This window comes from Mesoplodon bidens, assembly GCF_964165515.1.
Source record: "Mesoplodon bidens genome assembly, chromosome: 7".
NCBI classification, from domain to species: Eukaryota; Metazoa; Chordata; class Mammalia; order Artiodactyla; family Ziphiidae; genus Mesoplodon; species Mesoplodon bidens.
Window position 1 is genome coordinate 94,077,882 of NC_138164.1, and position 16,595 is coordinate 94,094,476.

Sequence of the window (16,595 nt, forward strand, 5' to 3'; positions counted from 1 at the left end):
AGGGCATGGAATATTTATATATGGAATATTTCCTGCCATATAAATAAACAAAGGATGGCACAGTCATCAGTGATTGCAACCCTCCAATGGGAGCCAGTGAACCCTGAGGTAACTCAGGGCTGAAAAGTTTCCCTGCCATCTAGCAGCCATCATACTGCAGCCACTCCCTAAGGTGGGCCCTGAGGAAACTCAGGATGTGAAAATACAGGATACTGGCCCCAGATAGCTGAGGTGCCTATCAAAGGAATGATTTCACTGAGCCCACTCTTGCATCTTCCCATACCTAGAAAAGCGCTGAATTCCTTAACTTGAGACATTTGGTTTTCTTTATTTAACAATAATCTTCTGACATCCGATTACCTGCTCTTTGCTGCAAAACTCCTGTATCTCCTGGCTCCTCCCCTCACCTCCTTGGGGCAGTTTCTCAGAGTTATCTGAACCGCTGTCTCCCGGGCTGCAGTCCTCATTTTGCCTTAACTCGCACCTCTCACGTTGTGCACATATATATTTTTTTTAACTCAACAGGGGCATGCTTAAGAGGCAGCCGTACCCGTCCTTTTCACCGTCAAATCCCGTTCTTCACCTGGCTGCCATTTGGAAAGTAGCTGGTGAACTAATTCATACTACGCTGGCAATGACCAACCATGGCTTAAAATGTTACCTTTATTAGAAATGCTTATATTGTGACAAGGGCAATGAATTTTTCTAAATTGGGGATTTTTAAACCATCATGGAGGTGTGTTTAGGGTTAGGTGACCAACTATCCTGGTTTGCATGGAACCGAGGGGGTTCCCAAGATGTGGAACTTTGAGTGCTAAAACCCAGAAAGTCCTGGGCAGACTGGGATGAGTTGGTCACCATAGTCCAGGGTTTTTAGCAGAGGTGAGTGTGTGGCGGGGAGGGTCAGGCCCGGACGGCAGTGCCAAGAGGTGGCTGAGTACACAGAGCTCGGGGTCCCTGCCTCTGCTTCAGCCAGAGCACCAACACTCTATATGTTTCCTATTTTGAAGTTGTGGATAAGATTTTCCTTGAAAAGCATTTAAAAAACCTTGCTCTCAAAGAATGAGGGTTAAAAGGAGTCTCTAAGGACCAGGAGCAGGGGGAGATGTCTGGGGGTGCAGAGGTTCTGAGGTCCCCTGCTTTTCTCCAAGAAGGCATCCCTACTCTGCCAACATGAAAAGTAGGACTTGGCTGTAGTCACAGCAGAGAAAGGGTGCTGGTTACCTTGTGTGGAGAATCAAAGCAAGAAAGTGCTTTGGGAGTAGGATAATATTTGACATAATAATTTGTGTTTTTCTATTTCCCCCTTTCACTCCCCCCACCCCAGTTCCCCCAGATGTTAAGTTTCCTTCTCTCAGGAGGGGTTGTGTTGAGGTGGAAAGTAGAAGCTGCCTACAATATACTTTTCTTCCAGGCATTTGTTTTCCATAAGTCTCATCTAACTGATGCAGTTAAGTATCTTTAAATAGAATGGAAGGTAGTAAATGGAAGATTTCTGTAAATTTTAGGGGATGAGAGACTGAAGGTGTTGGACATTAAGGCTCTAAAGAGATGGTGACCTCAGAAGACAGTAGCTCTTTGTGTATATCAGTACCTGGACCCAGGTTTTATATCTGTATCTATATCTTATCTATATCTATATATAAATAAATAAGTAAATATATATATATATCTCCATCCTCCAGTGTAGTATGAAAGGATGAACCTGCCTTCCTCTGGAGGCTATTAGGATACTTGCTAGTTTTCCTGTCACCAGGAAAGCCCAATCTCCCAGTTCACCCATTGTCACCTTGACCCTTAATGACCATATAATTCTGACCACCCAGTGCACTTCCTTGTCCTTTTAACCTTTTGTTATGCCTTTGGAACTCTTAGGTTATCATTTAGCTAATAACTCTGTATCCTCAACATCTACTTTAAGTGCTGTATTTTTACCCTAAAAGAAATTAGCTGTCCTCTGATGATATCACCCACTCTGCAGACTTCTTGTGTGAAGCTTATATGTCTCATAAATCAGAGCCTGGAAGTAGAGATTGTGCCCTTCATATTTCCTTTTGCTGTTTTCAAACTGTTTCTTCTCTATCTTAAAAAAAATCTCCTTCCAGTTTTAAAGTAGTAGAACAGAGAAGCATTCCACCTGTCTACTCCTTCCTTCATTTAAGAAAAAAGGAGAATACTCAAAATTGAGAAAACTAAAATTCCAGCTTAAAGAGCACTAGGAAACATTTATAACTCCAAACTGTAATATTTGAGAAAGGGATGTCAAAAGGAGTAAAAGTCAAATAGTGGTTATTCCAACAGGAGAGGACGTCTTTGGCTGCTGATCTCAGACAAGGCTCGCAGAGCAGTTCTTCAAAGTCAGTAATACACCCGTAGGGACAAAGCTTTGTTGTTTCAGTTAAGATTAAGTTCAAGTGCATCTAACAGAATAACCAAAATAACAGATAGAAGTTTGTTTCTCTCTCACATAAGAGAAGTCTAGAGGTTTGCGGTCCAGAGCTGGTGTAGTGACTCCACTGTTATAAAAAATCAGATTTTCTGCTTTTCGGGCCCACTTTCCTGGTGTGTGGCTTCCATCTTTATGGTAACCTCTTGATCCAGGAGTTTGCTGGAGCATCAATCATCACATTCATATTCCAGGCAGTAGAAGGGACGATAACAAGAGTTTTCTCCAGCTGTCTATATTTTTTTAATAGAGACTTTCCAGAATTCCCTCCAAAAGATATCCACTAGAACCTGATTATACGGTCACAAACAGCTGCAAAGTCCAGAAAAAAGTAATCTTTTAGCAGTTTATATTGCTATCTCCAATAATAGAGAAGTTCTGATATAATGAAACTGAGCAGGACACTGTGGGGCCTCCTGGGGACAGACCGTTGTGTTCCCTTCCTTTTGTTTATAGAGAAACTTTAGCCTCCTAGGCCTTCCCCAAGTTCCAAAGAGCAAATTTAATCAGGGAAGTGAGAAAATGCAGAAACAAAGGAAAACACTCAAACAAGACAAAATAATAATAGTTTAGCCGTAAAACAAAGTCAAGGACCTTCAGTGCCTCCTCAAGGGCTACAGATAATATCCTGAGCCATATCCTTGAGTTGTTTTGCAGATACTAAAAACCCCACCACGTGGAAGAAGTAAACTTCATGCTGATAACCAGCACACAGACCCCAAACTGGTTGGAACTGTAAGGTTGATAATGTTGACTCCTAGAATACCATCCGGTTACCTCACCACCAACCAATTAGAAGAATGTTCACAAGCTGATCAGGCACCCTACCATCCTTATCCCTAACGTTGCCTTTAAAAGTCCTTCCCTGAAAGCTATTGGGGAGTTTGGGTCTCTTGAACATGAACTGCCTGTTCTCCTTCCTTGGCAACATGGTGGGCACCTTGCAATAACACAACCCAGTGTCGATAGATTGGCTTTGCTGCATGTCAGGTGAGCAGACTCAAGTTTGGTTTGGTAACAAGAAGAAAAGAGAATAAATGTTAGTAGCAACTGGTGGTCTTGGTCTTATTCTTGTTTGGAACAGAGAATATGTCAGGACTCGTTACAGGGACTTTGCTAGGTCTCAGTGGTAAAGAGGACGACAGGCAGAACTGAATGAGAAATTACACAGACAAGACATACTGACAGGAAGCAAACTGCAAATGAGGCAGGGTGGGAGAGAGACAATCTGTATTGTGAAAAGATCAGACGGCTATGGGTCACTGCTGACTTGGGGAAAGAAAAGTCTAAAACCATTTAATTGCACCCACAGCTTCATATAAAAAGAGGGTTCTTTCTAGTTTGGTTCAGAGTCCTTGGTGAGTCCCCGAGATATTTTCTGTAAATATTTAATTGAGTTAAGAATCATCTTACTCATGAGTAACAGCAAAAAGAGAATGGTCACAGGATCATTATATAAAGACACTAGAAGAAAGAAGTCAGAAAAGGAATTGAAGCAACTAATAGCAAATAAAGACTATTCACCAGAAAAATATTGTCTTCAAGATACAAAAATTACGATCAAACATATCACCATTAATAAAAAATATCATACTGAAGTAATTGCCTCCAGAAAAGAGGGATCGAAAAAGTGAGATGCCAAAAAGAGATGCTCTGTGACCTGACAGAGCTCTGGGAAGAGATGGAGGAGAAAAGCAAGTTCAACAAAGGATTGAATGCAACACTATAATGGATAGACACTGGTGAACATAAGGCACAGGAAAGTGAAATGTAAAGTACCATGAAGTTTTTTAAATGATTAGGACAAAAATAACAGATATCGAAGACAGATACAGGAAGTCTAAAATACCCATAATTGGTGTTAATGATGGTTAAATAAGGAAACTGAATGAATATTTAAAGATATAATTTTTAAAACTGAAATTTTAAAATTTAAGAGAACTTTTCAGAAATAAAAGAATACTTGAATCCATAGGTAGAAAGGCCATATCCTACCCCAGAAAAAAATGGCCTTGTTAAGAGAAAAAAAAACCAAGGCATAGCTTAGTATGACAGAAGCTACTCTTTATATAAGTAAGCCAATTTTTTATGCATTGAATATCTCTGAAATTATCTCCAAACAGTGACAACAGTGCTTGCCTCTGGGGAGGAGTAATTTTTTTCTCAACGGAGACTGCTAGATACTTACCAAACATCCATTTCCCTGTCGTATCTCAAAATACAGAATTCCAACTTTACCACCTGATATTTACTATTCTGATATGTACCACCTCTTTCAGTTTAAGTCAGTGGTTCTCAACCAGGGGTATTCCTCTTTCCCTGGGAAATTTGGCAATGTGTGGAGACATTTTGTTACAACTTGGAGGTGGGGAGAGGGGCATGTTCTACTGGCAACTGGTGGAATGCTAGCAGAGATGCTGCTAAACATCCTACAAAGTACAGGACAGTCTCTCCATAGCAAAGAATTATCTGGTCCAAAATGTCAATAATGCCAAGGTTGGGAAAGCATGGCTTAGGTTATGGATGATGGGATATAAACAGAAATGAAGTGTGGACTTCTGAAAGTCTACTTAAAATAAAGGGGGCATGTCTTTCTTCCTCCTTCCTGAATCCTGCTGCTTAAAATGTGGATGTGATGTCAAAGACTGAGCAGTGATCTTGGGCCATGAGGAAAAGGGTCATATTCTAAGGAGAGAGGAGTGGAAAACTGGAAGGATTCTGGGTCCCTGATGTATTCTTTCCTTCTTTCATTACTGAATATTTATTTACTGAATATTTATTTCTATCTTCTATGTGCCAGGCACTGTTCCAGATACTGGAAACACAGCTGAAAAGAAAACAAACAAATCCATGTCTTTATGAAACGTATACTAATTTGTTTATAATAAAACAACAGATAAGAAAAATACATAGTATGTTAGATGGTGATACGTGCTATGAAGGAACATAGAACAGAGAAGTGGTTAAAAAGTGCCTGTTGGGGAATTTTTGAACTTTAAACATGGTTATTAGGAAAGTTCCCAGTGAAAAGCAAAGAAATGAAGGAGAGGAAGGAGTAAGTATAGTATGGATATCTGGTAGTGTTTCCAGCAGTAGGAACAGCAGTTATCCCTGGAGTGGGAGTCTGTGTGGCATGTTGGAGGAACGGCAACAAGGCCAGGGTGTCTGGAGTGGAATGAACAAGTCGAGGAGTGGGAGGAGTCTGAATTGGAGAGGTGATGGGAGAACCCCATGATGTAGGGCTTTTTGGGCAATTGTAGGACTTAGGTCTTTACTCTGAATGAGATGGGACACCACTGGAGGATTTTAAGCAGAAGAGTGATACAATCTGATTTAACATTTTGAAGGATGACTCTGGTCGCTGGGATGAACTAAATTTGGGGGTTGAGGGAGAAGGGAGCATGCAGAGTGAATTACTGCAAAAAGTCATGCAATCAGTGATGGTGGCTTAGACCAAGGTGATATTGTGAAGGTGGGGAGAAGCTGTCTGACTATGGATATATTCTGAAGGCAGGCCTGGCAGGGTTGATTTGTTGATGGATTCAATATGTGGTTTTAGAGACAGAGAGGAGTCAATGATGGCTCCAGGTTTTTAGCTAGAGTGAAGGAAGAATACGATTGCCATGTATTGAGGTGGGCAGATGCGAAAGAGGAAGATTTGGTTTTGGATAAGTTATATTAGAGATGCTTATTAGAAATATAAATTAGGCAGTTTATTTATAAGTTGAACTATCTGAAATCACACATTTTTAGCCCCACAAAAAATGGCAATTTTGTATGATTCGAGCTATATAATTCTGAAGTTCAGTGGAGAGGTCTGAGTTGGTTTTATACATTCTGGAATCATCAGCATTTAGGTGTCATTTGAAACCGTGAGATTGGATGAGGTCATTGAGTAGATAGGACCTGCCTGCTAAACCAAAAATAACATGTTAGCAGAATGGCCCTCTTTACCAGACCGGGAAAACATTTTCTTGTATCTTCGTCAAACCCTGAGAGAGAATGCTGGAATTCTGCATATGTGGGCATCATCATAGTTTGGTACTGATGTTTGAACTGCCTCAAGATGGGGCTGCTCTCTGCCTGGCATGTCATGTCACACAAAGTCATGTCCAGTTGGCAGAAAATAGTTACCAATATTGGACTTGTTTCAATTAACTTATTTCCTGAGCATTTGCAAGCACTTCTCCCTTTTCATTCTTTCCCTCTTTATCCCCAGTATTTGAAATTTCTTTATGAAATATAACTATATATGGAAAAGTGCATAGATTGTAAATGAATTTTTACCAAGTGAACATAGAATTATATGTTCATAATTATAATAAGTGTAATCAGCACCCACATCAAAAGTACACATTTTACTAGCATCCCAGAAACCTCCCTTATACTCAGTCATCACTAGCCCCACGAAAATAATAGCTATACTGACAATTCACACCATAATAAATTTTCCACTGTATGAATTCTGCTATGGATGGGAATTTGGGTATTTTCTAGTTTTTGGCAGTAATGAATCATGCTCTTAAGCTCACTCTTGTCCATGTCTTTTGGTGAATACGTGTGGTCATTTTTGTTGGCTATCTACGTGGGGATGAAATTGCTGGATCACAGGATAGGCACATATTCAGTTTTTTTAAGTGGTTGTATCAGTGTATCATCTCATTAGCAGTGTATGAGAGTTCTGGATACTCCACATCCTTACCAACACTTGGCATTTTCAGTGATTTTCATTTTAACCATATTGTGGTTTTAATTCTCATTTTTTTGGATGACTAATGAAGTTGAGCATCTCTTCATATATACTGGCTATTTGGATAAACACTTCTGTGAAGTGCCTGTTGAATTATTTTTGTCCATTTTTCTATTGGGTTATCTGTCTTTTTCTTGCAAACATTAGTTATATGCTGCCAATGCGAGTCTTTTGTAGTCTTTTGTAGGATAAGTATGTATATATATATATATATATATATTTTTTTTTTAAAATATTTCTTCCCACTCTGTGCCTTGACTTTTCACTGTCTTAATGGTATCTTTTAGTGAGCAGAATTTCTTAATTTAAACAGCATTCAGTTTATTAATTTCTTTGTTATGTTTAGCGTATTTTTGTCCTGTTTAAGAGATTTTGCTTACCTCAAGGTCATAAAGATATTGTCCTTCATATTCTTTTAAAAGATGTATATTTTATCTTTCACATTCAATTTACAGCCTGTCTGCAGTTGACTTGTCTGTATGGTGTGCATTATGATTCTAACTTACTTTTTTTCTTTATGGATACTCAATTGACCTAGCATTGTTTATTGAAAAGACCACTCTTTCTCTACTCTGTTTTGAAGTTATCTTTATCATAAATTCAGTGATTGTAGACATGGGGTCTGTTTCCCTATTCTGTTTCATTATTGTATTTTTCTATGCTTATACCTGTACTTACACTTTAATTACTGCAGCCTTATAGTGTCTTGGGATGCTAAGTCTTAACATCTTGTAGTATATATTTTCCAACTTTGTTCTTCCTTTTGGCCATTATCGTGGATATTTTTGGCCTTCTGTTTACTATGTAAATTGAAAAACTACACTGTAAAGTTCTTAAAATTAAAAATGCTGAGATTTAGATTTTGATAGAGATTGCTTTAGATTTACACATCAATTTGTAGAGAATTCCCAGATTTACAACATTGGGTCATACAAAACTACGAACCTGGAATACCACTCAGTTTATTTAGGCCTTATTAAATTTCTCTTAACAATATTTGGTAGTTTTCTATGTAGAAGTCTTGCATATCTTTTGTTAGATATAGTCTTTGGCAGTTGGTTCTTTTTATATTATTGTAAATATTGTCTACTTGAGAATTTCATTTTCTTCCCCTTGGTTCAATCTCTAGTCCAGAGCCTGAAACCTTAGAGGGTAGGGATTCATTCTTCCTTTTTAAAAATATTGTGGCAGAAAGTATGGGTGAAGGAGAGGGAGAGGCACAGAGGTGAGACAGAAGGCGATTTACCCAGCAAGATAAAATTTAGATCCATTTGGAAAATGGACTGAAATGATGCAGGCTTATGTGAGGGCACTTGAAACATCTCCATGGTGACTGCTGTTTGCAAAGTTCCAGACTTGATGGCTGCCAGTGAGATTTTAACCACATCTTTTAATATGGATTGGTTCGTTCTTCTAAGAGGACAAAAGAGCTTTTGTGAACAACTCTTAAGTGATGACCAGCTCTGAAAGTGTTTTGGGTTTTTTTTTGGCTTGATTTTCACTGCTTTTGATTTTCCTTGCTGCTCAAGTTCTTCTACAAACTCCCCATGATCAGATTTTGTATCTGTCAGTGAGATCATTTCAGCTTCAGAGACAAATGTTTCTGACACTCAGCATAAACCAAGGCCCTTCTCTGCTTCATGCTGATAAACTTTCGGAAGCATGGGGCTTCATCCTTTCTTCTCTTTGTCTCCTCCAGCCAGTTAATTGTTCTTAAGCCATCAGATAAAGAATGGCAGTGTATATTAAACCGACATTCAAAGTCAGTTTCTTTGAATGAAAATATAACCTCAAACCTCAGGGTTTGTGTCTTATTGTTCCTGAGTCAGATTACCTGTGCAAATGTTGCCCAAAAAGGAATAATCCAGGTGGCTAATTCAGTTTCTTTAAAGACTTGAGAAAAGGCACTACGTAGGCAATGGTACAATATAGTTTAACATGATGTGGAATAAATTCTTGTTTTTGCTCATGAATGTAATAGATACATTAATTTTTGTCTCCCAGCATCTAATCACCCTTCTTCTTACACAGGACTCTGTATTGAGTAGAGTTCCCTGTGCTATAAAGCAGGTTCTTATTAGTTATCTATTTTATATATAGTAGCATGAATATGTCAGTCCCAAGCTCCCAATTTATCCTTGCCCCCCCATCCCCTGGTAACCATAAGTTCGTTTTCTACATCTGTGACTCTACCTCTGTTTTGTAAATAAGTTCATTTGTACCCTTATTTTTAGATTCTACATATAAGTGATATACCCTGGTAACCATAAGTTTGTTTTCTACATCTGTGACTCTACCTCTGTTTTGTAAATAAGTTCATTTGTACCCTTATTTTTAGATTCTACATATAAGTGATATATGATATTACTCTTTCTGTGTCTGACTTACTTCACTCAGTATGACAATCTCTAGGTCCATCCATGTTGCTGCAGATGTCATTATTTTGTTCTTTTTTTATGGCTGAGTAATATTCCATTGTATATATGTACCACATTCCTCTGCTGATGGACATTTAGGTTGCTTCCATGTCCTGGCTATTAATATATGTATATGTATAGCTGATTCACTTTGCTGTATTCCTGAAACTAACACAGCTTTGTAAATCAACTATACTCCAATTAAAAAAATATAACCCAAACCAAAAACCAACCAAACAAGCAAACGAGATACCACTACATATCTGTTAGTGTGGCCAAAGTCCAAAACACTGACAACACTAAATACTGGCAGGATGTGGAGAAACAGGAACTCTCATTTACTGCTGATGGAAATACAAAATGATACAGCCACTTTAAAAGACAGTTTGGCAGTTTCTTATAAAACTAAACATACTCTTACTATACAACCCTGCAATTGTGCTCCTTGGTATTTACCCAAAGGAGCTAAAAACTTAAGTCCACCCAAAAACCTGCATATGGGTATTTATAACAACTTTATTCATAATTGCCCAAACTTGGAAACAACCAAGATGTCCTTCAGTAGGTGGGTGGATAAACAAATGGTGGTTCATCCAGAGAATGAAATATTATTCAGTGTTAAAAAGATAAATTACCAAGCCATGAAAATAAAAATGGAGGAAACATAAACATATATAGCTAAGTGGAAGAAGCCAATCTGAAAAGGTTACATACTATGTGATTCCAAATGTGATATTCTGGAAAAGGCAAAACTATGGAGACAGTAAAATGATTAATTGTGTCTAGTTAGAATGAAGGGTGAGATGAACAGTTGGAGCACAGAGGATTTTTTAAGACAATGAAATTATTCTGTATGAAACTACAATGGTGGATACATGTCATTATACATTTGTCAAAACCCAGTCAATGTACAATAACAAGAGTAAACCCTAATGTAAACTATGGACTTTAGGTAATAGTGATGTGTCAATCTAGCTTCATCAGTTGCAACAAATAGATGACTGTGGTGTCAGAAGTCAACATTGGCAAGGTTGTGCATATGTGGGGGTGGGGGTATTTGGGAATTCTCAGAACTTTTTGCTTAGTTTTGCTTTGAACCCAAAACTTCTCTAAAAAATTTAAGCTTATTAAAAGTGTAAAAAAAGATTAAAAAAAAAAACAGGACTCTGTTTCTCTTCTAGGTAACCGCTTCCCCTTCACTGTGTAATCTATATGCTTTGGATGGAGTTGACTGCAGCCCTGGCCCCGTAGGTAGGCCTCTAACTCCAGCATGCCTGATCAGAGATCTGTGTTCTATAGTCATTATATCTGTAGTGACTGCTTCAGAGATGGGCATGTGGCCCTCTCAGAGCCGGTGGGTAACAAGGAGACAATTCTGAGAGTGTTGGCAGAGAAGCACACTCCCCTTTGTGTTGGTGTTGATACTCAGAGGTTTCCTTCTGGAAGAGATGGCAGCTACTGTATCCCCAAGTGGAGCCTGAGACTGAAGCCCGTGTGTAGGATAGTAGAGCCAGGAGAGGGCAAGTTACCAGGCACTGGTGACTTTCTTTGAGCCTCTGAAGTTGAGACATCCTAGACTTTTAAGTTTTGTGAGCCAATGCATTTACACTTCTGCCTAAACCAGTCCAGTGTTTACTTTGTGAATTGTGTGTATGCGTGTGTGTCTGTATGTTTAGTAAAAATATTTATAACTCATATAGTGGCAGTGGGTGAAAAGAAGAGGCTTAGCCATAAAGACTTTGTGTAGGATTCCTTTTCATGGACTTTATTCTTACCCATATTAATCTGTTATGTAAAGGCTACTAAAAATGTAATACAATGATTTTTAATTTAAATGTAGCAGCATTTCACTGGAGAGGGTATGGAGAAAAGGGAACCCTCTTGCACTGTTTGTGGGAATGTAAACTTATACAGCCACTATGGAGAACAGTATGGAGATTCCTTAAAAAACTAAAAATAGAATTACCATATGACCCAGCAATCCCACTGCTGGGCATATACCCAGAGAAAACCATAATTCAAAAAGACACATGCACCCCAGTGTTCATTGCAGCACTATTTACAATAGCCAGGTCATGGAAGCAACCTAAATGCCCATTAACAGACGGATAGATAAAGAAGATGTGGTACATATATACAATAGAATATTACTCAGCCATAAAAAGGAATGAAAATGGGTCATTTGTAAAGACATGGATGAATCTAGAAACTGTCATACAGAGTGAAGTAAGTCAGAAAGAGAAAAACAAATATCATATATTAATGCATACACATGAAACCTAGAAAAATGGTACAGATGAACCAGTTTGCAGGGCAGAAATTGAGACACAGATGTAGAGAACAAACATATGGACACCAAGGGCGGAAAGCGGTGGGGAGTCGTGACGGTGGTGTGATGAATTGGGAGATTGGGATTGACATGTATACACTGATATGTATAAAATGAATAACTAATAAGAACCTGATGTATAAAGAAAAAAAAAAAGGTAGCAGCATTTCTAAAAGTATCCCCCTCCCCCAACTTCCTCATTCTTCATTGCCATGCAGAGCCCAGAAGTTGCATATAGACCAGAGCTCTTGTGTCAGTATAAAAAGGTGCAGGCCTCCACTGTGTGCAGCAAGAAGGTGTGACAAAATGGACTGTGCTCTCGTTCCAATTTCCAGTGTAACCAAATGTGACCTTGGACAGGTCCCTAAATCAGGGTGGGGTTCAGTTTCCTTGTCGAAAAAACAGGACTGTCTCTAGGTTATAGTGAGACCCAAATGAAATAAATGTAGAAATAGTTCTAGTAGGATTTATTCAATTTAATGTGTCATTATTATTATCCTTCATAAGAGGAAGATTCAGGAATGACTTTGAACATGTCTGTGTTGCTCAGTCCCAGAAGAAAAGTGTTTCATACTAAATTCTTGAAGTGTTTACCTATGTTTCTAATATAGCTATTAGTATATTTTCCCAAAGGCAGACTTAATTCATCTGGTTTTGCTTCACTGGGGTTTGTCAAACCAACCAGAGTGAGTTTACTTATAGACACACTAAGGGCAACTTTTTCATCAAATTAATGGCCTATTTGAATAAAAAATTAAAGAACTAATGATAGTTTTGAGTGAGCCCTACTGGCTGCCTTTCATTCTCTCCAACTCCTGTTGAAGCCCATTTTTGTTTATATCTCCTTCCCATTCCCTGCTCCAGGAGGAGCCCTGATTTCTAAGGTGATTAACGCATGGCATTCCGTGATGGCACTTACTAGTCTAAGGGGGTGGGGGCGGAATGTTCTGAGTTGGCCCAGTCAGAGGGAGAGCCTTTTCTTTCTCTCCTGCTGGATGTAGACAGGGAGGTACGCAGCTCCAGCAGCCACTGGCTGCCATGTTGCTGTAAGGAGAGAAGGCAGCCCTTTGAGGAAGTGGACACTGAGGAGAACAGAGAAGAGAGGTAGAGAGAACATGGGGTTTCATGGCATCATTATGTTTCTGGGCTTCTGGTTATAGGCTTTCTGGCATTTCCTTATTATCTGAGCCAGCTCGAGTCTACATTTTCTGTTACTTACAGCCAAAGATACTCTTGATGACCCCATATGTTTTTAGAATCTTTCTGGGAAGCCTTGAGATGGAATTAGAGCAAAGACTATGTGTTGGGGTACTCTTTTCCCATATTGGCTAATCTGGAGTCAAACTTCTTTTCCTTTCTTAGGGAGATCAGAAGAAAGATGTTAGCAATCACTTGGATTCAGAATTGAGAAGGAATCAGTCTTTGACATATTATTATGCCAATCTATCATTGCCATTTAAAAACTTGTCGATGTATTTTAGAAGGTGCTTATTTCATCTGAGGACCACTAATGAGCAGTCAGACTGGAAGGTCTGGGGACTAGGGTTGCCAGATTTACCAATTAAAATAGAGGATACCCAGCAAAACTTAAATTTCAGATGAATAATAAATAAATATATTTTATATAAGTATGTTCCACACACTATTTGGCATATACTTATACTAAAAAAATGTTTGTTGTTTGTCAGAAATTCAACTCTGCAACTACATAATGACTGAAGTATTTTTAAATATATGCATGTAATTGTGAAAATGAAACTATAGGCTAAAAGGAATAAATCTTGTTCCCCTTAAACTTGTGCCTAAATGTATTACTGGCTCAATGCACATCAGTATTATATAAATTTGAAAGAGTCTTAAGACAAGGTGATGATTAAGACACATTTATAAAATGAATCTTTAATATAAGACTTTTAGATACTAGGTGAAGGAGATATTTTCCCAGGGTCTCACATGTCACACTAAATACATAACCTTTTACTGTAACTTTGAGTAAAGTGGGCCCTGAGCTTAGAGCAATTATTCTGTTATTTCTTTCCAGACAAATGTGAATCTCGGCTAAATTGCTTGGTGTATACTGAGGGGATAAGTCAGTGAATTCAAGATGAGTCAACAAATACAAAGTGAGTGAGTGGGATGCAAATGGGAGACAGAATCAGGAGTCAGGGAACAGGAAGTTTGGACAGGAACATGTAGGGAACGTAGCAGGGAAGGTCCTGGGTCATTGCTGAAAAGCTGGCCAAAGCACCCAGAGATCTAAGTCACCTTTTTTGTCATTCACATAGAATGTGCTCTTTTCTAGGTTGCTATTCAGGCTGCAGGGTCAGAGAGAACATAATTATACTCAGAATTCCTAGTAATTGTTCCTAGTCTTTTAAAAAATAACAGATCTTATGTGCATCTCTTCCTATTTCAGACTTTGGGCAGAGGTCCTACAGGGGGAGAAAAACACAATTAGTTTCCAAGTAAAATGCCATCCTGAAATGAAGTATGGCCTGTCAATGCAGGGCGTGCCAGTGAGTTTGTGAAATGGGCTTTGCCAGCACTAGTGACCATCCATCCACCTGTAGCCCGTATAAGAGGTTGGAGAGAGTTGTCAGGGCTGTGCCTTCCCCCCACCATGCTGGGGGAGGCTGGGGGCTGCTTCTCTTTACCTTAGGCTCAGTGAGAGGGGCTTCAAGGGGAACTCTTGGAAAGCTTGACATGTGATCTCTGGAATTTAGAAAGCATAAGACTTCTACTGAGTAGAAATCAGAGAGGAAATTATTTGGGTGATGCTGCTAGCTTGGCTGCGCAGGGAGTGAGTTGCATGGGGCAAAGACTCCTGTTTTCCTGGCTTGAAGTAAGGAGCCAGCCTGTGGGTGTGCATGTGAGCTCTGAGGGCTTCCTCTCAAAAGGACTGCTTGGAAAGACAAAAAGACCCTGTTAGAGGGAGTCCCTGTGGAGTGGGCAGATGGAGAAGAGCAGTGCAAAGGCTCCTAGCTGGAGGATTTCTGAAAAAGCTGTCAAACTGACCCATGGAAGAACCAGCTCCACACCCTGGGGACCCAACACCAAATTATTGATACAACGGTCCCTGCCACAAAGACTGTGCCTACGGTGCCCTTTCCTCCTCCCCCTCTTTCCCTCTGAGCCCATGGCCAGAAAGCTAGAAACCATTTCTAGAAACACACTGTGTGGGGAGAAGTGGGGAACAGTAGGACGAAGGTGGCCAACCAAGCCCCTGCACCCACTGCAGGCTCCAAGCCTGAAGCTGGGGACGTCGAGAGGGGAGAAATTTTATATCAAATGAAGTGTTTTTTGAGTTTTGGTGGTTATATTGGATAAGCCGTTTTAATTATTAAAGTGAAATTGTTCTTGACCTTAGGGGACTGGGAAGCCCTGGGGCCGGCTTGGCTGCTGTCCCAGGCTGGGGGAGGGGATTCAGAGTGAGTTGAGCTGGGTGTAGGAGAAAGACTAAAGTTGCTTTATGATTACACCCTATCCAGTATCACCCATTGAGTACAACAATTACATTGGCAAATTCAATATCCCTCTTTAGAGCAATGCTCTGGAGGCCAGATATTTGCTGGAATTCTTGAAGAAAGATTTAGGTCAACCTCATTGCAGTCTGTGGGTCTCTGTGGGAGCATCTAATTCTTTCTGCTTATTCTCCATTGATGGGAAAATGTATAATAATCATAATCCTGCAGACTAGAGCTCTGAAAAGACAGAATGCTTTTTATTTCTGAATTTGACTGTTATAAGAAAGAAACAATTTAAAACATTCTTTATAAAGATTTGACCAACAAGGACATGGAAAGTGTGTGGTCTGGATTTGAAGCAGGTGAAGCACAATCACCTAAATTTTCTAGATTACATCAAACAGTAAGAATTGATATTCTCAATCATAACCACAGGGTCCTGAACCTTAGACATAGGTACTTTTCAAAAGTCTCCCATTTGGACTAGACTAATTACTCTAGTCCAAACCACCACGATCTTAAATTTGAATTCTGTGGTAGCCTCCTAATTGGTTCTTTTTTTTTGCTTTCAAGAATTTAAATTTACTTAAAGCCATATTTTCGAATCTAAGTTGTGCCAGGTTCAGGCATGGGAGATGTCCTATTCTTGGATTGCAGACAATGTGTTATCCACCAAGTATTTATTGTTTTAGTCATGCACAGCAGTGTGCAAAGGCAAGAAGAGATCTTAACAAAGAGGAGACCGCTCTCTGCCCTCAGGGGACTTACAGTTTAATTGCAAGCCCTTTGTTTTATGTGTTGTCGTTGTTGTTTTAGCTCCTCTGTACATACAGTTGTTGGACATACAAATAATAGAAGACTGTCTTATTTTGACTCATCCAGCTTTGGAGAATGACTTCCATCACTGACCTTTTGGACTTCCTCTGTGCATAACAACTTTTTAATCTGAAGTTGGCGAAATACGTTTCGTTTCAGGAAGTGAGGGGTGCAAATGCATATGTAGAGCAGACATGAATGAAGCCAAAATCAAAGCGCAAGAGCTAAGGAGGACTGGAGCAAATGAGGTCTGAATGGAGGTGATGCGTAGGCAGCCATGCAGATAAGGGAGGCAAGAGCATCCATTCCAGGTGAAGAAAGTAGCAGATGAGAAGGTGCAAGAGTAAAGAGCCAGGTGTGCTTCACGGATGGG